Source organism: Anser cygnoides, chromosome 1 (genome assembly GCF_040182565.1).
Source record: "Anser cygnoides isolate HZ-2024a breed goose chromosome 1, Taihu_goose_T2T_genome, whole genome shotgun sequence".
Lineage (NCBI taxonomy): Eukaryota > Metazoa > Chordata > Aves > Anseriformes > Anatidae > Anser > Anser cygnoides.
Genome location: NC_089873.1, coordinates 85,845,198 through 85,870,387, shown reverse-complemented (window position 1 = coordinate 85,870,387; position 25,190 = coordinate 85,845,198). Strand labels below are relative to the sequence as shown.

The window sequence follows — 25,190 nt, the reverse complement described above, 5'->3', positions numbered from 1 at the left end:
TGCGAACTTCCAGAAAACAGACTTTTGGGGCAGATGGTTAAGCCTAACCTCATCATTTCTGCTTTTCAGAATGCTGTCATTAATATATTGGCAAGTAATTAAAAAAATAACATGTCCAGTTGTTGAATGTGAAATGTTGGTTTTGGTATTTGGGGGATAGAACATACTTTGTATGTTTGTTAGTATTCATGAGTAGAGTAACATAAAAACATACAATATATTTAATTAAATATACTCTTAGTTACCTAACTTTAAGTAGATAACTAAGGTAGGTAGGTAACTTAGTTACCTAACCTTATTTCTCAATCTCTGATCCAGAAGCCAAATCACTAAATTTACAAGAGCTCTTTTCTCTGCAGATAAACTAATTTTCACTTAGGTCAAGCAAATGTACAGATTCCGACAGCAAATTAAATTGCTATTTCTGGATTTTTCCTTTTAATTTTTGATTAGAAGTACAAAAGATTAAATCATTCCACCTCAAATTAGTTTTGTGACAGCAGTTTTCCAGAACTTTTTCAAAAGTATTTGACATTTATGTTATTAGCTAAGACCATTCTAGGGGATTTAAAGATAAAGTTTTAAAATCTCCTGAATATATATGCAGGGAAAAAAAAATGTGGATACTAATCATGGAAATTCTAAACAGAACAAAACCAGAACAGTCAATGCTGTAATTCTTAACCTTTCTGAGCATCTTCAAAAGTAGAATATTTAAAATAATGGCATATAAGCATTTTTCCTTCTGTATTTATGACCTAAAGAAAAAAATAACAAGCTGTCATGAATCCAGACAGAAGTTGTTCTTTACTATTGTTTTTGTTACGATTTTATATATATATATATATATAGTAGGATAGCCAAGGAATAATCTGTTTCTTTTCTTGCTTTATGCTCATCTTTGTCTTCCCATTTTATAGAATCACAGATTCTTAGAAACATTGAAACATTGAATATATTGAGTTGGGAGGGACCCACAAGGATCATCGTGTCCAACTCCTGGCTCCACCCAGGACCACCACAAAACCAGACCCTGTGTCTGAGAGTGTTGCCCAAACGCTCCTTGAACTCCTGCAGCTCAGTGCTGTGACCACTGCCCTAGGGAGCCTGTCCCAGTGTCCGACCACCTCTGGGTGCAGAACCTTTTCCTAACACCCAGCCTGACCCTCCCCTGTCCCAGCTCCATGCCGTTCCCTCGGGTCCTGTCGCTGTCCCCAGAGAGCAGAGCTCAGCGCCTGCCCCTCCGCTCCCCTCATGAGGGAGCTGCAGGCTGCCATGAAGCCTCCCCTGGGCCTGCTCTGCTCTGGGCTGAGCAAAGCAGGGACCTCAGCCACTCCTCATACATCTTGCCCTCCAGACCCTTCACCATCTTCATAGCCCTTCTTTGGACACCCTTTATTAGTTTTATGTCCTTCTTATATTGTGGTGCTCAAAATTTATTCAAGCATATGCTCCCTAAAGGTGTCAGAAAAGCAAATCGAAGAGAGAGCAGCTGGGCCCAGTTCGAACATTACCAGGCTCCTCAGCTGTATCACTAACTCAGCCCAGTAAAGGCAGATCATCAAAACCCTGTGCCATCAGCTGTGTCTGCACTTGTAAATCACCATGTCCAGGCCAGGGTCTCAAGCTCTGGCACACCACTGTGCACACCATTAGTGTGCTAAAAACACCACCCATTGCCAAACTAAGCCTTGAGGGTGTTGAGAGCCCTCCATGGACTTAGGGCTTCGTTAACATCATTTCTTCCCCAAAAGGTGCCCAGAGCACCTCCTGGCAGTGCTGCACCATCCATGGAGGAATGGACTAGAGGAGGGAGGATAGATCATCCTTCTTTGTATACACACTTGCCCATACTTTCCCTTTCCTAAAATAATTTTTTTCCTTCTCAGTCCTAAAATATTTGAGCAGAAGAAGAAATGAAGAACCAGAAAATGTAACTCATACCTTTCACCTTCCCAGCTTTTCCCTTAAAGCTCTGGCTGCGACCTGAAGCGGAGTGGGCCAGGCGGTGCAGATCACAGCCTGAGGACATGACAGTGAGTCAGGGAAATGCCGCTTCCCTGTAGCACCACTGCTTGGAAGCATCCCCCCTGTCCTGTACTGGATTACACTGGGTATATTTTGAATGAACATGTTCTGAAAATAAGCCAGGCCCCCAGACTTTCCACACCTCCATGCAGGATTGCTAAAACTCATGATTGACTCAGCCGGGTGGACGAGCAGCTTCACCCTTCCCTAAAAATAGACCAAGTGGTTCATCCTCTCAACATAGCCCAGTGCTCGGTGATAAAGTCAGCTGCCAGAGGCCACTGGGAGGCAGTGAACAGGACTGAAGTGTGGGGAGTGGAGCTGGGCTCCACTAGGATACTCTAAGTGCTGCCCAGCCTTGAGTTTCACAGAGATTTTCCACTGGGACATTGTGACACAGCTATTGGGACTATCGAGGACTCTCTGTAAGTAATTTTGGGGTAGATTTGAGAGGGGTGAGGTGTTGCATGAATACAAAGCTCTGGTTAATGTGAAAATGCAGGGGAAACAAGGACGCTTAGGACCTTTTGCTATGGAAGGGGTAGTGGCAGCTCATAGAAAGCTGTGGATTTTGTTGGCCTAGAACCTGCTAAATTCCCATCTGCACCACGGATGGTGGCTTTGGTCTGGTTCTGCATTGTCTTGGCTGCTTGGGCATGTTCAAAGTGGAAGCAGAGCATTATACATGCGTGTTTTTCCCTCCTCCCAAACATTGAAGTTCCTAGGTTTGAAGCTTAAATTTTTGTGTCTACTGGCTCACTTCTCTCTACTCTCAGGGTCTACTCTCTTCCCCAAAAAATGCTGTGAGGTACTGGGATTGTGGCCCCCATGACCAGCAACAGGAGAGAAAATACATACAGGATTTAGACAAGCAGAGTAGGCACTATGGGGCAAGGTGGGATAAATTGTTGATGTTACAACCATGTTGAACCATGTTCAAGACTGGTTGCAACACAGTAGGCAGCAAAATGTGGACTTCAGAGGGCAATGAGATTCACTTCAGCTTAACATCCCTGGGATGAGTAGGATTAGTTAAGGAGGGAATTTCTTCCCCTTATTCTTCTATCCTGGGCTCCAGGGAGAGCTGAGGAATGTGTTTGTGACCCTGAACCAAATAAAGGGCTTCAGGAGGGAATCTGCCGGGTTAAGAGCATTAAGATGGACATACCGCTCGTACTTGTGCTCACACATGGAGGGTAACTCCAAAACCCTGCACAGCTCCATAGTACAGAGCTTGTGTGTCTACCTGTGTCTCACACTTGCTGAAGCTATTCAGCTATCAAAGTTCTGTTTCATGGCCAAAAGGAGAGAGAGAGAGGACTCCAGGTCCACGTCTTGGTGCTCAGTCACAGTGTGAAGGGCCTGATCCCAACAACCTGAGCTAAATGTAGTGCTGTTCTCATGCATTCAATGATGGTTGTGCTTCCTTGTGGGATACATATCCTGTTGATTGCTGCGAGTACAGAAATTCTTTAACTTCCTCCACTTCCCTCCAGCTCTTCAGTTTTCACCCAAGTTTTTGCTGGAAAATATCTGAAGTAGATCCATTTTTTTTTACTAGGAAAAAAGGGATTTGGGGAAAGAGAGGTAAAGTTGGTCCTTCAAGTATATGTCACTTAATGAGAACAGCCAAAATACGAAAACTCATGTTCTTGTCCAGGCAAAGGGGTAGATAATCCCACTTCTGGCAATTAAGGGATACAGCTTGGGTGGAAATTTGTAGGAATTTCCTTGATTGGATGCAGTATTTTGTAGGATACAGAAGCCTCTTTTCTAGGGTAGATCAGGCTGGGATTTCCCAACTCTATTGCCAAGGAGTATGGAAATCCTTCTTCAACATCAGCAAAAACCCCGGGTTTTGATCGGAACATAGTGGCAGGAAACTTTGCATTTAGTACTGTAAAGCGTGGTATTTTACTCTTTTAAAGCCAACCATTTCTCTCCTCCCCCCTTATAAAAGCTACCACCAAAGAAACAAATCAAATAAATCTGTTTCCAGCTAAAGTCTTTCACTCAAGCCTTCAGTTCCACTATGGCCGCATTATTCATTTGTTCTGTTCCTTTTTAGCTCTGTACATCATGTACATCCCTAAAGTTAAGAAAACTCCTCATTTTCATGAGTTCTCACACATACAGACCTGGGGAGCAAAGCCCGTGATAGCTGCTCAGGAGTGCAAATCAAGCATGCCATGCCCAAAGCTATTATACAGAAATGACTGTCTGGGGTTGCATCATCAGCATTACTGCTGTAGCATGAAGGAGAAAAACAAAACAAATATTAATGGAAGAGATGGAAGGACAGCAGTGAACAAATAAAGACTTGATAAATCATTGTTGCAGATTTTCCATTGCCTCCCTGTTTAAAGGAGTTATGCAAATGGACCAAAGTATTGACATGCAGGTGTTTCATCTCATATGTACTATCAAATTACCTGTGAGATTTTAGGGGGTTGACATACATGAGTGAGTCAGGTAATTAAACTATTTGTTGCAATTAAATAGCATGAATACTGTAGAATCTATTCTTTCTCTCCTTTTAACTTTACAACAAGAATTTAAAACTATTTTAGAAGTGAAGAATTTGATCACTTTGCCCTACCAATTGCAAAAATGTTCACTGCTTTTCATTTTAAAAAGCTCAAGTACAAATCTCAACAAGCTACATTAAGATATATCTGATATACAGAGGGTAGAACTCTCTTATTCTTTTAGGTTATATGTAACTGATTTTTAAACAATATATTTCCTGGATTTATAGCTTTAACATGTACACTGGATATGGAAGTTGCATGGCGGTACTAGCGTCCTCTTTTTTTATTTCAGATTTGGTTAATAACTATGCCACAAAACCCACCAAAGAAAATGCACAGATTTTGGGGAAAAAAAACATTATTCAAATAAATGGTTTCACTGAACTCTTAAGATTTCTTATCTTCTTTTTTCATTAAGTTTGACATTTTTGACACTATACTGTATTACAGGCTATTAGCCTAAAGCAATGATTGGGTAGATTAGATTTTCTCTGGAATGCAGGGTGAAAAATATGTGAAAAATGAAATTACAAGCCTCTTTTAGCAGGTTCTTTTCAGAGGGTCGCTCCATCTTTGTTATGCAACAAAGTATAATAATTTAAATCCTGCAGCTTACATTGGTGTAAACCAAAAGCCATATAACAACGAGCCTTGATAATGAACATCTCCAGAAAAGAAAACAGTTCTGTTTAAACAAACACCCACAAAACACAGATTTTTCTATTATTGTTTCTCCCTAAGACTTTTGATACTGCTTTCATTTCTTAGGCTCCCCTTCCCTTTCTTGCCCTGACTCTGAAGCACCCAGGGTGCTGGCAAACTCACATACTGGAAAACTGGCTACTGCGCTGGCAGACCTTCATGTACAGATCACATGGCAACATCTATCTTCAGAAAGGAAAAATACCAGATGGAAAAAACAATGTTGCCCAGACAGAGCAGGCTATAGAAGTGATTCCTCTTTCCCTCCCTGTCCCCCGACTCAATTAGCACCAAGATTACATAGAATCCTTATTATTTTTAATTGAATTAAATTCATTTGATAATGGTCATAGGCCTAAAGAGCTAACGTTCAGGACCTTTTATCCTTTTATAATACTTCCTTTTTTTTTTTTTTTTTTTTTTTTCCAAATGGCTCAGCCTCTGCTGGTAGAGTCCAACAAATGTTAGTAACTAAATTCTGTTGCATTCCATGTTTGTAAAGCTGAGTTGAAGAAACCATGCTCACAAGTCAGATTATGTAATTTATACATGTAACATATACAATAAATGTCGATAATACAAATTGATTTCTGGCTGTAAAAAGAGGGTAGACGCAGTTTAAGAAATATATAATTATGTATATATCAGTGTCTTTTTTACATTGTGTGTGATTTTAATAAGGGAAAATGAGTCTCTGTAGCTGATGGATGGATACCACTTCCAGCAAGCTGATAAGATGGGAATGATATAGCCACTGACCCCACCAACTCAAAACCATTTACATTATAAAGGAAGACTCGCTGTAACTTCATGAGGAGTGTAGCAGTCACTCGTTCTGGCAGAGTAAAAAAGGAACTCTCACAATTTTAAGCTCTAAATTATAAACAGCTTGCTTTAATTCAGCAAAATTATTCCTTTAAATTTGCAATGTTACATAATCAACTACTGAACAATCTCTTTACTTATACCTGAAAATGTACCAATTCAAGCAATCAGAAAATTATTGCTATCGTATTTTATCAGTTTCAAAGATCAAACTTGAAACCAATCTCATCTTTACTGAGGACAAGCATTGCTCTCAAAACCATTTTTAACATATTACACAAGTGCATCCCAAAGTGAACTGACAGTGGAACTGACAGTGGACAGTGAAATCTCCTACCCACTGCAGAACACCAATGACCTCTGCTATTTCCAGAGGTGGCTGCAGAAGCTCCACGTTACCCTTTGCTGTGAATTGCAAAGGAGAATCTGCTGAGCCAGACTTGGGCCAATATTGGGGTCAGCACAGTCAGAGCGAGGACTCTGTCATGCTGGGTAGATGGCAGGTAGAAGTTATAAAGTGCAAGGTAGCACATCTCTATTTGCAAGCAGGGTCATTTTGAATTAATCTGCAATTTATGAAACTCTCTGTGTACAGTCACCAAAAAAAAAAAAGGCATTTGATGAAATGAGACAGATCTACATTAGTGAAAACAAAGGAACATAGTGGCTATTTGAGACTGGTGAAATCTTTCCACTAAAATATTTTTTTTCAATTTAAAAAGTGCTTGGACATATGCATGCATACCACACACACATATCTACGCGTGTACATACATCTACATGTGTACATGTGATATGCATGCATATGTCCGAGCAGGATACAGCTGAATCACAATGACATCTAAAAACTAAAGCCATTTTTTAAGGCTGCTGTAACCAAAAACCAAAAAAATCATTCTACTGAGTTACTACATTCCACAAATCATAATTTGAGTGTATTCTCCCTGTACTCTCTGCTGGCTAGTGGGTTAAAAAAAGTCTCCCTCAGTGCTGTGACATGATACACTGCAGACTCTCCATAGGATACAGAAGACAGCCCACGAGGAAGAAATGAATACCTAAACCAAAATATTCAAATACCACTAGGCTAAAAATTAAAGAACAAAATTTCAAAGAAACTTGAAAGTAAGGGTTCTGAACAAAAGTTGCACAGCACCGAAGGTGAGCAGGCACATGGCACTGTAATTAGTCATTTAGCAAGAAAATTCCCCTTCCACAATCAAAGGTAGCAGCTGCTATTTGCTGTTAATTAAAGAGCCTACTTTCCTTGACACAATTTTTAGTTCTAACCGTTGCCTAAGTTAGTTATAAGGCATTCATAAAATTGGTGTCACCACTTTAAACAACATAAAAAGGCAATTGGGAAAGATTGCCAAGTCAGCAGGTTAGTAGGCTATTTTTAACATTAAATACTACATTTTTGTATTTTATTCAAGTATTTATAAAAGCAGTTAGCCAAATGTAAACATTTCGCTTCACAGAGTGCTTTCCTTGCAGAAGAAAATTCTCCTCCAACACAAGGAAGAATCAGCATCATGCCAGATTAGATCACCAAATTACCCCTGACAGCAGCTACAACCTAACACAATGTAGTCTCTTCTGTTTCCAGTCCATAAAAATGACCTTTCTATTTCCACCATCACCACAAGGCTTTCCTTCATTATGAATCCATCACCTTCTCCCTTTCCTCCTGTATTTGCAAAATTTTCATACTCCCACTTTGCAGTTTCATCTGTAACTGCCCTGCTGACTCATTCCTGCTTTCCTCTGTTCCTTGAGTGGAGCACTTACACTTCCAGCATCTTTCCCTGGGATCAGATTTTAGCATGTAGACAGTACTGCTCTTCCTTTCCTTACAACAACAGATTGAGTCCTGAACTATCCTCACTCGGATTCTCTTCACTAGTCTCATACTCGTTACTTATTTCTCTTTTCATATATTTCCACCATTGTCAATACACAAATGTCTCCCTCTGGATATACGCCATCTGGAACAGCCTTTTTGCATTGCTTTGCCTCATCAGCTCCTGCTTCTATTAAAATCTACTTAAAATTGGAATTTTAAAATATAAATATATTTAATATGAACATTACACTGTAATTAAAGCAATAAACTCTGTTTGCTTTCTGACCAAAAAATATGCACTATTAATTTCAAAACCATGGCCAACTTTAAAGTGTTATGCCTAATGTTTCTGAGTTAGTAAAATCCACCAACAATAAAAGACAGAAACAGAACACAACTTGTAAATATTAAGTCCTATGCTATCTGTGTGCACATGCATGCATGTATGTATATAAGTATGAGACAAAGAAAAAAGCTTTCTCCTGTCTCTGAGAAGGAAAAAAAAAAAAAAAAAAAAACACCAAAATAGCTTCATTCCTTTTAAACGTTGCATTTGTTTTAAACCCCTGAAAAATGATGTCCTAACAAATGCCCATAACCTGCTTTTGCAGCAGGCTCTTTGTTCCAAGTGAGGAATTGGAACAATGCTTTATCTCCTAACACATGGCAGAAGATGGCACTTGGAGAAGGAAAGCCAGTGACTACTTTAAGAACATCTTGACAAAGATTTGCAGAACATAGTCTAGTCAAAACAACAGTGAAAAAACTTGGAACAATGCAAGGAGTTATATAAAAAGGACAGGATATTAAATATTTTACATGTTACTAATGAACTGCAGCCTGTAAGAAAGTGGGTTTAATATCTTCTGGTTTCAAATCGAAATGAATTTATGTTTTGCAGAGGGAACTATTTAGATAACATCACAGAATAGGATCATTTTTGCCCTCATATGCATACTTCTCAATCTGAGTATTTTCTGCTAAATTGCAGCCCAAGTTTCATCTGTTGTTCCTAAATACGAAATGCATTCCTATTCAGCCATGTGCAACGCACTCTGCTCTCATACACATCTAAATAAGTACATTCAAAGCAGAGCACAGATATTTGTCTGCTTTGCTAGAGCAGAAACAGGGATGCTGTCTTTTTTTTTTCTCTCACAGATGTTTTTGTCATTGTTGTATAGCATCCTTGGTAACATCTGATAGATACTGCATCTTTACACAGTCTTCTGTCATTTCAGCTGCTGTAGATTTCAAAGGAGGCAGAGGTTCAAAGAGTAATGACTACCACAAAAGTCATTAATAATTTTAGTCATGTTATACATTAAACAAAATTACATTTTAATACATGCATACATAAGTGTTTTCTTTATAAATTAATGACATGGAAGATGCCTAATGAGATTTGTCTGACTAAGCTTTTAATTAAAAAAAAAAAAAGCTATGCTGATGATGTACTCAAGTTACACCCAAATTTGCTTTATAATACAGCACATTGGAAAAAAAAAAAAAAAGCCTAATACACACAAGCATTCATAAGATACAGATATATAGAGTTGGTAGAGAACTGTTGTTATTATGAAACCTCGAGAACTGTATGCAGTTATCTTTTAATACTCAGCAGAACAGGGAGAGGACTAGCATGACTCAGCATCACTGGATAGCATCAGAGTTCACCTTACACCTCATATCGATGTGGAAGATCACTCTGTAACAAGGCTCCCATTACAGCTTCTCCGTAACATGAGCAAGCCAGGCTCCCAAACCACAGGAAAAGGCCTTGCAGAACTGTGAAGAAAACTTATATCTCACAAATCACGAATCTCAATTGTGGGCATGCAGGACTCCCTCTCTTATTCTATTTGTGATACATTTTAGTTTCAGGTCAATCAAATTACATTAGTTTATCTAGGCAGTATCAGAACAGAAAATTGAGAAAAATTACTAGAGGAAACTAGATACCACAACTTGCATCAGCATGGCACGCTGCTGGATCCACTGCATATTTAATTTCTGCAGCCAAACTTCCCTCAGCAAACAGTACAGTTTAGACAGAAAGGTAGACATGCTTATAGATTTGCCTAAACAAACAGCACATTTCTGCCTCACTGGAAGTGAGGTATATTGCTACTGTACTGCATTATTAGGCACAAAAATGTGCCTACAGAGAAAGATCACTTTTTTCTTTCTGAAAATCACCCATTTAAATCAAAGGCAGTATGGTGATGTGGCCTACAGGATTTGTCTTGTTGAGAAAATTCTAGATATTTTGTATCCCAAGCAAATAATCCAGTACTATACAGTTCACAGAGTTCAGAGTAACATTCCTGAAACACATCTATGATGAAAATGACATCTATTTAATAGAATAAATGGAATTTTGCCTGCTCTTGAATCACGTGTTCCTAACAAGGCATTTCCAACAAAATCTACCTCTAACAAGACACTACAGTTCGACCTAGCATCATAACAGCCCAGGTACTAACAGCCTTACCTTTAAAAAAAAAAAAAAAAAAACTAGTTAGTAATCAGTAGCAATTCTACCATTATTGTGTGTAATGGATTAACAGGCCCCAGTAATTTGGGTGAGCATCCTCTGAATCATGCCCACGTTCAGTATTCACATCACTCTTGTCAGTGCAAGCAGGGAGAGGAAGACAGGGAAACACGAGCTCTGTATAGGTCACATAGATAATCATTGCTTCACTAAAGCAAAAACAAATGTATCTATGCAAAAGGGACCTCTGAAGCCAGAAGATGTATGTGACGGCCCTGCCTGTGCTTCTCCCCAACAAAGTGTCCCCAGAGCTCTGAACACTGATACAGGAAAAAAGCCTCCAGTTTGGCCTAAGTGTTCTCCATGCCCTGGCTATATACATTTCGCTTGTGTTCAGACGTGGTATCAACTAGCATATTAGAAGAGTCACAGAAAACAGTGCCTGGTTGTGTTTATTATCAACTTAGTAACATATTCAAGCAATCACAAACAAAAACTAAATTCCCTCTTAACCCTTTAGGGCCCAGATGTATCTTTTCTTTCATTTGATAATTTTATTTTTTTTTTACCTTCAGTTTTTAAAAGCTCTAATTTTTAATATTCAGTCTACTTATTTCACAGTACAAATGCACCTAAGGTTGTTTTTCCTTCCATTTACATCTACAATTATGAACACTAAACAAATACACACACCATCACCAGAGCTCTGGAGGTCATATCTCCTCAGATTTTTCTTTAAAAAAAAAAAAAAAAAAAAAAAACAGCTTCTACCTGTGTTGCCACATACAAGTAGTTTCTAATCTTGCCTATGTGGAAAAACAGCCTGCGTGTCTGTGATCTGAATCACTTTCAAGATTCTTTACCAGTCAATTGCGGTAACTTTGCATGAACTGGTCAAGCTCCAAGAGTCCGTGAAAAGGGAAATGAAAGCTAGCTACCTCTGCCTGAGTGACTGGGGTAATCCTCACCGAACAGGGAAGAGCATCCACCAGGGCACCAGGGTGAAGCAAGACCTTTGATTCTGCTTTATTTTCTAAGATCAGTCACTTATAACTAAATGAACATTATTTTATTTTTTTTAACCTCCTCCCCTCCTTAAATCAACCAAAATAAAAAAGTGCAAGTAACCTTAGTGGAGAAATAATGCAACCCAACTCATCAGCCAAATCCACATCACTTGAAAACTGATGAATAGTGTGTGGAAGTTCAACAGGGAACATCTCTTATAATTAATTGCTCATGAGCTTCCCACCAGCCAATAACTATTTGTCTTAATTGACAATGTGCTCTTCTCAAGTAGCTAAACCTTCCTGTTTTGATAAATTAACTCCGTTGATGATCCCTTTGTTAACAACTTACAGTAAATCCAGAAATTACACATTAGTGGGATATGAAGACAAACAGCATTCTACTACAGAATAAAAATTCTAACTGTCCAAGGCAAACAAAACCAAGTTATTGTATATTTTTATTTAGAAGCTATGGACTTTGTTAACATTAATTACTTCTTCAGCTTTAATTCAGGGACAGTTTCTATTAAATTAGATAACTTTCCCTTGGGGTCTTTATGGCAAATATGCAGCTACAAAAACAAGATCAGATTCTAAATGGAGGTTATAGAGGCAATGAATACTTGTAATGGGGTCTGTATCAAAGAGAAAAATGATCAGCCTTCTATACAAAATACAAACAGAATAAAAAATGCTCAACTCACAAGTCTATTTGACCTGAACAATACCAGTCTTTGGCCATCTAGAAGGGTACAGGAATTGTCAAGAACTCCACAACTAAAAGTTTCAATATTAAGTGAATACAAGGATTTTCAAGAGGGTCTCATTTAGAGAACTTTTTTTATTGTTTTTGGAGCACCCTTCTAACCCCATCGCCCTTTCAGGAAGAGCTCTCAAGCACTTCTCTCCTTCTCAGGAGGGAACTCAAATAACAAGCTGTTGATGCACAACATGAAAAGCTGATAAAATATACAAATTTAGAAATAAAGAAAGAAGCCGTTGCTACTGATACAATTTTATAAAGTACTGAAATTACAGACCAGTCTGTTACGAGATCTCCACAAGTTAAAACACAAATAATTTTAAACCTTAAAGATTGACAAAATTTCCCTACAGTATGCCAGTCTCAGTGGGTAAAATTAGTACTAGTACATTTATTGAAAATGTTTATGGCATGTGAGATATTAAGCATGCTTATGTACATATATGCTTTTGAATACCTTTTCTATAACAACAAGGTATTAAAAACTTACTTTTGGTATAAATATATTGTGAGGATGTGCTCTCTTTACAACAATATTTTCTGTCTATTTATTTCTATTTATGAAAAGTCTGTGGGGGGAAAAAAAAACTGTGTCCAATGTCTTATGATCAAAAAAATGTGTCTGTTCTCTCATCTGTGTTATATTTAATATTTAACATCAGGAAAGGGGTAGCTTTCTTGACCTTAATTGTTATACATTTTTAGCTATTAAATCTTTCTGATATTTTCATTACCAACTGCCTAATATTATCCCACCTCACTAGCTTTGCAATGCAGTATTGTCTACAGCCTTTGTGCCTTGGGGAAAGATTTTTCATTTCATATTGTTTGTTCAGATTTTAATGAGATTCTTAAAAGAGGAATCCCTTGGATTGTAGTAGAATCCCACTATAGATCAGTGACTGGTAGAAGGCATTTTGTCACAACTAGTTTTGCAGAAATTTATTTTCGCAAAAGTAGGCTAGTTCATGAAAGATGGAAAAAGAAAAAAGAAAATGAAACAGCTATGGGCAGTCACTCATTATATTAAATGTATAATATGAGAAAATATTAAAAAAAAAATCTTTGGAAAAAAAAATAGTACTAAGCTGTATTTTAAAAGAAAATTGCTTTTTCATTCCTTGTTTTTTAAAGGGCTCTTTTCAAAGATATGGATAATGACAGCTAGATATTTCAGTATCCACAGGAAAGAGATAGGTAAATGGCTTGAAAGTCTGCTAATGAGAATTGCACTGGAGTCAATGGTAAACAAATTTAATTCACAAAAAAAAAAAGTACCCAATCTTGTGTTTCTTTTTGCCATTTTCTCTGAAATAGATTATTTCTCTAGTGAGAATCTTGTAGATATGTCTGGAAAGAGCAAATAATTTGTACACGATCAAATCTGCATAGCATTGGCAAGATAAAATAATGGCCTAGGTCCACTCTAAGTATCCTCGGTACCCTTTTTATCTATGATTCTACTTTTTAGGCAGTATTGTTTGACATGCTTTTGAAAATTTAAAATGTGTGGTGTGGTTGACATGCTGAAGGGAAGGGATGCCATCCAGAGGGACCTGGACAAGCCTGAGAGGTGGGCACGTGCAAACTTCATGAAATTCAACAGGGCCAAGTGCAAGGTCCTGCACCTGGGCTGGACCACAAATACAGTACAAATACAGGCTGGGTGGAGAATGGATTGAGAGCAGCCCTGAAGAAAAGGACCTGGGGTTGTTGGTTGATAAGAAACTCGACATAAGATGGCAATGTGTGTTTGCAGCCCAGAAATCCAGCTGTATCCTGGGCTGCATCCAAAGAAGCATGGCCAGCAGGGTGAAGGAGGTGATTCTCCCCCTCTGCTCTGCTCTCATGAGACCCTACCTGAAGTGCTGGCGTTCAGCTCTGGGACTGCTGGAGTGAGTCCAGAGGAGGGCCACGAGGATGATCAGAGGGCTGGAGTTCCTCTCCTACAAAGACAGGCTGAGGGAGTTGGGGTTGGTCAGCCTGGAGAAGGCTCCGGGGAAGACCTTATAGCGGCCTTCCAGTACCTAACCAGGGCCTACAGGAAAGATGAGGAGGGACTCCTTGTCAGGGAGGGTAGCGATAAGACAAGGAGTAATGGCTTTAAACTGAAAGAGGGTAGATTCAGATTAGATATTAGGAAGAAATTCTTTACTGTGAGGGTGATGAGGCCCTGGCACAGGCTGCCCAGAGAAGCTGTGGATGCCCCATCCCTGGGCAGGGTGGATGGGGCTTTGGGCAGCCTGGTCTGGTGGGAGGTGCCCCTGCCCATGGCAGGGGGGTTGGAATGAGATAATCTTTAAGATCCCACCCAAGCCATTCTATGGTATCTCATGGAACCCCAAAAAGCACAGTAAAAGATGATAAAATTACTCTTAAAGCTAATGTTCCCTACAGCAAGAGGAAAAACATATCTGGAAAAGTACAGGGGAGGGAGAGTACAAGCACTTGTTTGTACTTATTAACTAATAAATTGCAGCTGATTTTCACAGTGGTTTAAAAAGGAAATATTATTAAAAAAAAAAAAAAGATAATTACAAGTATTCTTATTCTTCTCCAAGACATTTTATTTTTAGTAATTATTATTATTTTATCTTGTGGCAGGAAGAGTTCAAATCATGAAAACAGGAATTACACAAATACCAACTGATGATATTTAATTAAATTTAGTACCAACCAAATATCCTGATTTTTGGAGTGGCTTTCAGAACTAGTTTGGGTTTTTGTTTATTTTTGTGTGTGTGTGTGTGTGTGTGTTTGTGTTTTTGTTGTTGTTCTGTGTTTTTCATTTTCTCAGGTTGTTTATTCCTATGCTACAAGCTAGGAAAAACAAAGACATCCAGTCTGCCCATCTCTACTCTTCATTATTAAAGAAAGTAACATTCTTATACCTGTTTTTCTCTCCACTGGCACACTCCTCTAGTCTGATTTTAAAACTTGGTAGTCCAGTGACCAATTTACCAAAATTACAAACTAGATTATTAATTTAACTAACATAAGCAAAATTCTAAAATATATTTACTGAAATTACTAAAATGCATCACAGAGATGTGAGTGCTTTAATTCTTACCTAATACATATTTAGCAAATTCCACAGTAACACACTTTTACTTCATTGGTTTTCAAACAGTTTGGAGCAGATAGGCCAGTTGACAGCTCACAACAAAACCTAGCTCAGACAGAAAATCCAGACAGCCTCCAAAATGCCTCAAACTCAACTACGCAACAAGCAGCATGTACAAATAGAGAAAGGCATGGAAAAATTATGAACACAGTGGTTAACAAGCCTGCTAATCTGTGCATGCTCCTCTCAGCTCATCCTCCACTGCCCATTCAGCTAACTAAGCAAGCTGCAAATGAGGAAAAATGCAGAAGTCAGAGATCATTTAGGCGCATAGCACTTCTTTAAATATACATTCAGCTCTGAAATATCTAGAGTTTATGGGGATTGTAGATGAAGTGCATCACAGATGCTGAGAAACTAGACCTTGCAGTTTGCAGAGGCATCTCTGGTCCAGCAAGATGTGTTAGCACAACTACATCCAGCTCTTCGCCAAGTGAGCAGCGCAGCTGCCTGTAGCAAAGCTTTGGTGGACTCCTGGGAGCTCTACGCTCTCATTAGCCTCCATTTAATCCCAGGCAAAACCTGGCCCTACAAGGTGACACACCTGAGCTAATAAGCCCCTTCTGGAATGCTGAGGAAGATGGGGCTGAGCCAAGAGGAGCTGCCTGGGTTCTGCCGATGTGGAACTGAGCCAGCGCTAATAAGCTGGGTCCATACGAGGGCCTTCCTGCTGGGCTGTACAGTGCATCCTGTGCATGGGTATTTTCAGGGTTTTTCCCATTAGCTGCTGTTTTCTTGCCTGCTGTCTGGCATGCCACCACATTAGCCTGACCCTAAAAGAGCAGTCAGGGAGTGCAAAACTGTAAAGACCAGAAAAATCTTTTTTTTTTTTTTCTTCCAGATGATTGGGCCTTTTAGAATTTTAAAACAATATCTCTGCCTGTAGCATGTGTTAGTATCATTTTACAAATAAAATGTATAATACTCCACTTTTTGAAACCTATGAATGACATTCTCATCATATGTTATGCTTGAAGTAACCCCTATGAGAAATGAATTTATGTGAAATATGCTCAGGTGAATTAGAACTTTTGCTTCAGGTGTGGATCTGCGAGGAAAGATAGATTTCATACAGAATGTATCACAATCCTCTTATTTCTCAATTGTATGATACTGTTAAAAACCTGCCATGACCTCAGTGTCGTTTTTCTAGAGGAAAAATAAATGTTTGTTGTTGTGTGTTTTTTTTTTTCCTTTAATAGAGTACAAATCTTGAGGCAAGTCTGCAAGATATGCCAATTCATCTCTTACATCTTAGGAATCTTTAAAAAGCTATAAACTTTTTTGTCGTGATGCTCATTGTAATTAATACCTGGAAATTCATTTATTTTTTAAAGACATTTTAGAACCAACATATTACTTTGTAAGTATGTGCCACAGAGTCCAATTTTACATTTTTTCCCAATATGGAATTAATATACCACATGCTTCACTGCTCAGCACTCATATTTTCATCATGGGGTGGTGCTTTGATAATGAACAGTAGTTATATTTGACAGGGGAGTGCAGCAATCTAAAGACTAGCTAATTCCCTGTTGGGAAGAGGAGCGTACCAACTTAAATGGAGCATTATAGCATGTATGAAATATCCATATTGATGGAAGACCTTTTGAAAGGTATGAACATGAATCATCTAAATATCCAACGACATGGAAATTTTAGGGGTATAAAAAAGAAGTTGTATTTCCTTTCTCTCAAGCGTCACATTAAAATTAATACATATATGCAAAGAGAATAAATTAATAATATCTATCTAATATTGTCGAAGAAAATATGATCTGTTATGTGCGGAAGCTGAAATATTTCGCTAACGTGAGTAAACAACAGCTCTACAGAAGACAAGGCAAGTAGATGAATAATGACACAGTAAACACTGCAGCCTTCAGGCCTCTGTTAGCCTTCCAATTCCTCTGAAATTATTATTTTGGAGATTTCAAGTGTTGTTATAAATATACAGGTATACAGTTTCTTTCAGCACTCTTATTATATGACTGCTTCATTTTTTTTCCTGGTAATCATTTTTAATATATATTCAAACTGTTATAACTTTGCTAGTCTCAATTATTCAATCTACTAATTGTCAAAGAAACAGAAAACAGGCAATACAGTTGTATTATTATTTGTCCTGGAAGGGGGAAGAAAAAAAAAAAAAAAAAAAAAAGCCTTTTCTGATTGTTGCATTATATATACCAAAATCTCTTCAGTCAACATAAGTACTTAATTTTTTATAAAATCTATGCTGCATAGTTGTAATGCTGTCTGATGCATAGCCTACAAAGCAGAAATCATAATCATGTTTCTTAGTCCAAAGTTGTCTTACTGACACAATTACAACCACTTCTGTTTAGTCTTCAACAGGCAATTTCCATCCAGAGAACAAAGCTCACACCAAAAGTCAAGAAACACTCCTAGGTATTTTATATACATGCTCTCGCTGATGCCATGAGGCCTTTTGAAGTAAAGTAAAACCTCAGAAAATCCCAGACACAGGAGACAACTGCAATCTGTATGGACAGCAGCGCAAAATATATAGCATAATTGATATACAATGGATGTTACATCTCCACACATGATAAAACTATATGTTGAGTTCTTTAGCCTGCACAGTTGGGTTAATTTCCATTCTTGAAACATCCTGCAACTCTTTTCTGCCCTCTTTGCACTTACTTAACCTTTTTGTTTTGTTGTTGTTGTTGTTGAAGAGCAGATACCAAAAGTAAGTATAATTAGGTATAGCGATTGTTTTATCAAAGTTAACTACAAAATTAGTATCACCTTCCTCATTTCCATCTGCTATCTTTCAGCCTGTATGTCACATGATGACAACCTCTACCCTCCAACTGTGTCAGGAGGTCACATTGATTCATCCAGCAGAAAGCTACCAATCTGCCTCATGGATAAAACTCTTGACTGAACTCTCAGGTGACAAGCAGACCATAAAGGAAGGAAAAAACTATTCAGACAGTTTCATTCAGAAGTTTCCTTTCTTTACAGTTATCTCTGTTCTTTATTATCAGCCATGGGAAAATGCAGGATCTGGCTTCCTGTTCTCTGAAATTGTTGTATTAAAATGACAAGCTCAAAACTTCACATCTCAGGTCTTTTCTGTCTCTTTTACACCATTTCTTTCAGCTGCTCTACATTAGACTTGCACTGAAATTACAATTATGTCTACATCAACTCTCCTAAGTTTGAGCATAGAATAGCTCAGTTGGAAGGGACCTTCAGAGATCATCTAGTCCTACTGCCTAACCACTTCAGGGCTAACCAGGTAAAAGCACATCACTAAGGGCAGTGTCCAAATGCCCCTTGAACACTGACAGTCGTATGGCATTAAGCACCTCACTAGGAAGCCCACTCCAGTGTTCATCCACCCTTGTGGTAAAGAAATTTTTCCAATGCCCACTCTGAACCTCCCCAGGCTCAGCTTTGTGCCGTTCCCCTGTGTCCTGTCATCCGTTCCCAGGGAGCAGAGACCGGCACCTCCCTCTCTGCCTCCCTTCCTCGGGAAGCTGCAGAGAGCAGTGAGGTCGCCTCTTGGCCTCCCTTTCTCCAGACCAGACTAGGTGTCCTCAGCCTCTCCTGACAGGACAGGCCTTTCAGCCCTTTTACCAGCCTTGTTGCCCTCCTCTGGACACTGGGATATACCCAGCTGGAAACAAATTGCAAAACCACATAGGACAGCTCAGGATTTGCCTGGAGCTGTGGAATGTCTCCCTACTCCACGTTCCTGAAGACAGTTATAATGTGTGTCCACATGAGAAACCTTTTACCCAAACCTGAGCACCTGCAGACCACTGCAGCTTGTAAAGGATTGCTTCCCAGTGCTTGGGTCTGCTTTTCATCTTCACAGGTATGTATATAGAATGCTTTGTTCAGATTCACTTCCTCCTTTGAAGCTGGCCATGTTATCTTGAACCACCTTTTCTTATGATATCAAGAAGTCACAATTATTAAAATTATTAAAATTATTAAAAATTATAATTATAAAATTATTAAAAAAAAAAAAAAACGAAAGATCTATTCAGCAAGATGACTTGTGAATTTTAAGTACAAGAAAGATCACATGTGAAACAAGTAGAAATGAAACTCAGTTAAAAAGTTAGCAACTTGTTACCTTTGTAGTTGCTTAGAGTTTCTCTGATCTACTAATACTAAACATATCCCTACTCAGTAGCGGTCAGCTTTCTGCATTTAGAGCATCAACCAGTTTTCTGAACACTGTTAGCAGTCCTGAGCTAATTTATCTTTCCTTTACTTTTCCCTCTCTCCCTTCATCTGTATGGTTTGGGACCAAAGATAATTTCAATAGCCCCATCTTAAAGTCCTACCAGGACCTCAACCAATAATTCTTCACACTGTCACAGAACAGTCTCCTCACCTTTCATGTAACTTCAGGAAGACAGTTAAGATAAAATAGCAAGTAATACAGTTATCACTAACTAAAATAACGCTTTGTTCATTACAATTTGCAGCTAACGGACTCTAAACATAAAAGGTTAAGAACCATCTCCTAAAATTAAGGTAAGAGTGACCTGGGTTCTTACTGCTCCTCAGCTGGAAGAAAGGGAGACCAATTTTTTTTTATTTTTATTATTATTTTTATTAGACTGCAGTCCCTTTTTGGTGTTTTGTCTTTTCCTTGTGCATGTGAAAGTCAGAAGATCCAAATACTGAGTGGACTCCAAAATTTACTCTGAATTTTGGATTGAATAGTGAGAGCACTGGAAGAATCACATCAGAAAAAATCACACTTGCATATGTAATTTGCTAACTGAACATTACAACCAATACAATAACTCACTGCCACGTCTATATCCATAAACCTGCATGTCCTGATGAGTTTCAGCTTACTAGAACAGTCATCCCCATTTCACATGTGTTCTACTCTGCCAACAACAGCAATTCTGGTGGGTTTAAGCAACAGATTATGGAAATAACTGATGACAAACCTGAGCTACATGACCTATCTATGATTTGATTTTTAGTATATGTTAATAAAGTTGCCATACAACTGTGCCTAGACATAACAATCCGATACTTTTACCCCTGTGACTACCACAAATAGCTTCAGTGTGCCAAGATTTCCAACTGACGCAGTCTTTTCTTGAATTTACATTTGGTTTACCCAGTTTTCTAGTAACTCCAATAATCTGTGAATATATGTAATTCAGGCTAGTAAAGTAATAGAGTTATTAGATCAGTTGCTTCTAAAAATACATTTCTGCCACAAGTAAATGAATGATAAAAGATTTTGACTCATCATTCACTAAAATTTATCTTATGGATGGTCTGCTCTTTTCCTCTCAATAGTCAGCCTTTGGTTTTGATGTTATACCTGTCTCTGACTATGCTAGAATCCTGATAAACTACAGGCAACAACTTACTGTTATGAAAACTTGTGATTAAAAAGTAACAAAATATGCCTTGGCCTTCAAGAAAAGAAAAAGATCAAAAAACCCTTGAACTTTCTGATTTTCTCTCTCACTATATATATACACAAAGCATGAACAGACTTTACATGACATATAAAACAATATTGTTGTATAATTAGAAGAAAAAAATGGCTGAGACTGCCTTTCAATTATGGCATATTATATGTGGGAGACTACTGACAATGTAAATCCCTGCAGGGACGGATTTGTAAGAAATTCACATTACAGCCTATTGTGTACTGGTGCTCATGCAGAGAGGAATTTCACAGAGTTGACATAAAACTACACTTACCTTTGGCTGCTACTGGGCTAAGTGCTAATTCAACTTAAGTGACAGTTTATTTGTTTGTTTAGTTTGTCAGAAAGGTACAGGCATATTACTTAAAATGTGAAATATAGGAATTATGCTTCACTAGTACACATAACTAAAGGTCATAGCTATGCTAAGTAAAAACAAACAGAAAACACAAGCATAGAGGAAAGAATGTGCAACTGAGATACTGACATATTTTGTTAACTGTATCTGTTCATTTACAATCCATATTATAACCATTGATTTTAATTTGTTCAAACAACCTCAGGATTGAAGAGTAGCTAACAGTTCCACCAGCCCAGTGCACTTACACAAAACCAATCTTTCCTCGTGTCAGACAAAGGTAGCCTGGATAAATGGAACTGAATCATTACCTGTTGGATTCAAAATGCTAGGGTCTGAAAGAAAAGGTTTGCTGTGTATGAACCATACTAACAAGGCATTTATATACACACCATACTTAAAAGCAGGTCTTACTGATGTTTGCAGCCAGAGGTAGTGCAACAAAGCTACAATTGACTGTATTGCACAGAAGCCTAGATTTTCCCCAGGGATTATAATTTCATTCACTCTTTTCATTTATGTTATTCATAGTCTTGCACTGAAGGGCAAAATGCTAATGTCAAAAGGAATAAGAGTCTAAGACAAACAAAAAAGTAGGATTTAATGCTGAAGTCTTGAGACTCGGATTTTTTTCTTTTATTTCTCCTGGCCTTCTGATGTTTTGAGAGCATAAACTTCCTGTAACGCAGAAAAATTGAAAGTCCGGCTAATCTGTCATTATCTGTACCATTTAATTTTCACCATCCAATCGAGCAAGTGATACGCTAACAATGAAAGATCATTTCTGTAGTAAACCTGCTTTTCTTCAGTTCTGGTGAATATAATACAATGCACAATAAATACAAAGTCTAGCATGTGATGCTTTCTATTTCCTTTTGCATATTAAATGGGTAGTTTAGCTTACATACTACTATCAAGTACTACTACTCTTTCCTCAAGCTTTTGAAGGACTTCAGCTTGACAAATGTCAGTTTCACATTGGGAAGCTGTCTTCTTCCTCAAATTCTTTCATTATAAAAATGGTATTAAGAAAGCTGATATTCCCTTGAATCTAAAAACCTAAAGCAACCTCTTCCTGAAAGTGTAAAGCAATGAATTATAAAGAATCAAAAATCCTGCACCTGAACATTTACCCCTTAATAAAAGAGCTACAAGAGTATCCATTACAGAGATCATTGTTATTATAAATTTAACATGAAAGGTACCTAGACACAATAATGATAGCTGGGCAGCAGTATACTACCTTAAAATTTATCTTGCAGTTGCAGTATCCTATTGTGTTCCACAAAATAAGTGAAAGTATCCACTTCCAGTCCCAATACAGTAAAATTAATTCTTACTTACAGACATATACATATCAAATTATTACTTACTGATTTTATGACTCTGTAATCCAGGTAATGAGAGCACTTTGGACACTATAAGCAGAAAACACAAGGTCATCATTTAACAATGCTTTCGGAAACATCACTAAGGTCTAAGTTTCTCATCATCTAAACTGTCTGTCCTTGAAGAACACTCTGGGTCCCCATGATCCCTACAACCAATAAATCAGGGCAAGACTACAAAGCAGCTCACTTTCACAATGTCTTTCAGAGAGTCCTGAGAAAACCACGATGCCCGTGTGTGTGCCACAGTTGCCTGCTTTATTTTATGTTGGGTGGTCAGCACTGCCATGGTCCTTGTTTGTTCCAAATCCACTAACATCAAGATCCAAGACTGAAAAGCAGTGAAAGTAAAATCTCAAGAGAGGGAGATATGGTTTGTAACTGGGAGCCGATGACATCTTCATTCTGGCATGAGCATGAAAGGAGTACCAAGTACTACAGCCAAGTATTACTGATATCCATACAGATTCTGTGTTGCAGAGTGCCTTTTCTGAACAGCAGAGTAGGGTGATGAGGAACTCAAGGAAATGACAGCTAGTTGTCTAAATAGAATGAAAATGTATTGTAATTATCTGGTTAAAGTGCAGAAGAATGTGGTTTGTTGCTGTTTTTGTTTTTTTCACTTACGTGAAAGAATTTATGAAGCAACCATGAGAAATTTAGGATGAAATTGCCAAAACAATCAACCTTCCGCTCACTATTAAACAACAGGAAGGAGGATTCTGTTATCTGCAGGGGGGGAATTGGATGGAGAAGAAAAATTATGAGACATCCTTTTTGGGAGTAGAGTTTTCAAGGATTCAATGGGGATTTTGAAGACTCAAGGTGAAGCAGAGATAACCTTGTTAGTTAAGAAGCTGAACTATTCTTCTCTGCAGGGAGCCACACATTAATGCAGTGCCCAAGGTTGTCCCTGGCTGAGGGCCCTCAACAATACCCATCCTCTCGCAAGAGGCAAGATTCCTTTTCCTTCTCTAACATGTTTGGAAGTGAACAGCAATGCAGTGTGGGTTGGACAGCATTCTCCACTGTCCCCTAAGCTCATCTCAGACAATAGCAAGATGTCTTCAACGTTTGCAGATACACTAGATGGGCTATCATTAGCATCATCCCACTTGGGGACGTTAGATGAAAATGTATCCCAGCAATAGCCCTGTCCCAGCTGGGCATGATGTTCCTTTGGAATCTGGCAACAATATCTAAGACATTAAGGACAACAGCAAGTCAGTGGCAGAACAAATGGTGCATAGCCTTCTGACAGGAGCTTCCTGCAGAAACCCTAAGAGCTTGCGATAAAGACGTAAGTAACAGTTTTAGAACACACTGTGAAGGGGAAGCTTCAGAGCCAGCTCAGAGAACAGTGCAGACCTGGCCCTTGATTTCTGTTCTGAGAATTGTTATTAATATGATAATTCAGTAACACAAAAGAATTTCTGACACATCAAACAAGGATGAGAGCATAACACTGAAATCAGAAGTTAAATTCACCATCACCTGGTCATGTATTTTCCTTTTGATAGTGAAAGGACATTTGAATATGATCCAATTACAAAAAGGCAACAAAATGTTTTAATACTTCAAGTTTGCATTAGTTCAATGCAAATTAGTTCAAAAAAACAGGCTACTTTGATGGTTTGACTATTGACATTCAGGTGACAAAGGTGAGGGTAGTATGAGAATCTCTGCAGAATATAAAGATAGAGTTGCACATAAAATAGATTTAGCAAAATAAGAAATTGACCCATCAAGGGAGCAGAGACTCTTCTGCAAGCCAAGCTGCTAATAGAATAATTGAGAAAGCTCAGAGTAAGTTTATGCTCTGTCCATGCAGGAAATTAGCACACTGACCTTCCCTCTCATATCCTCAATGCTAAAGTAGTGTCACCAAGGTCAGTGATTGCACGCACACACACAGCACCTGCACTCTCATCCTTAGCATCTGTTTCCTGGCATAGGAAAACCAAACCATACAGTAACATAAGAGAGCTGCAGAACTGTAAAAGGTTAAAATTATAAAAGTGAAGGTTGCTTTTAAAGTCTACAATGATCAAAGGATTATTGCATTTTGAGTGTACAATAATAAACTGGTATGTTATTCCATTTCTATTTTAAAGAAGTTTCATATTAAAAATAATGAATAATATAAATGCAGAAGCAATTACTTTTCTGCCTTTCACATTTACTGCAATAGTTTATGATGAAACTGAACAGTGAAAAGTAATAAATATAATCACATTTCATTTTGCTGATCAACAGCAATCAGGTAGTGTACTATCATATGAGATACAATCAATATAACAGGAAATTTATACAGAGATGTTTACTGCTACTTATTGGATACTTCAACGGATATTTTAAATGTATAATTACAATAATGACTCATTTGTCTTTCATCATAAAAACAGAAAGCTTCAGTCCTTGGGTTTAGAGATAGAAAAGCTCTGTGTTCAGACAGAACTTCTAGAAAGAATAATTTTCCCACTCACTTTTAAAAGGACTTGAAATCACTCAAAAATACTACCTTTTAAAAAACATTCTAATTAAGCATAAAGATTTCAGTGAACTTAAGCAAATGAATAAGATGTCCAGTACTAAATGAAAACATTCTCATACTGTCTGTGACGGAAGGATTTGATTAATACGTATTTTTACACTGCTTTTGATA

General features: G+C 38.1%; 1 protein-coding gene and 2 long non-coding RNA genes across 7 annotated transcripts in view; 1 reads left to right on the top strand and 2 right to left on the bottom strand.

Annotated features, from left to right (window-relative positions):
* The window catches only part of CADM2 (cell adhesion molecule 2), a 666,627-nt gene that overhangs the window by 458,642 nt on the left and 182,795 nt on the right, over nt 1-25,190 (bottom strand). The window lies entirely within an intron of this gene.
* LOC136791367 (uncharacterized) overlaps nt 1-25,190 on the bottom strand; it is a 108,226-nt gene that overhangs the window by 56,746 nt on the left and 26,290 nt on the right. The window contains exon 2 of the long non-coding RNA XR_010833208.1: nt 22,511-22,555. This is a non-coding gene — a long non-coding RNA (uncharacterized lncRNA). The remainder of the gene's footprint in view (nt 1-22,510; nt 22,556-25,190) is intronic.
* LOC136791366 (uncharacterized) lies at nt 1,706-25,092 on the top strand. The gene is made up of 4 exons (XR_010833200.1): nt 1,706-2,453; nt 18,131-18,597; nt 19,802-19,850; nt 22,535-25,092. It is a non-coding gene; the product is annotated as an uncharacterized lncRNA (long non-coding RNA).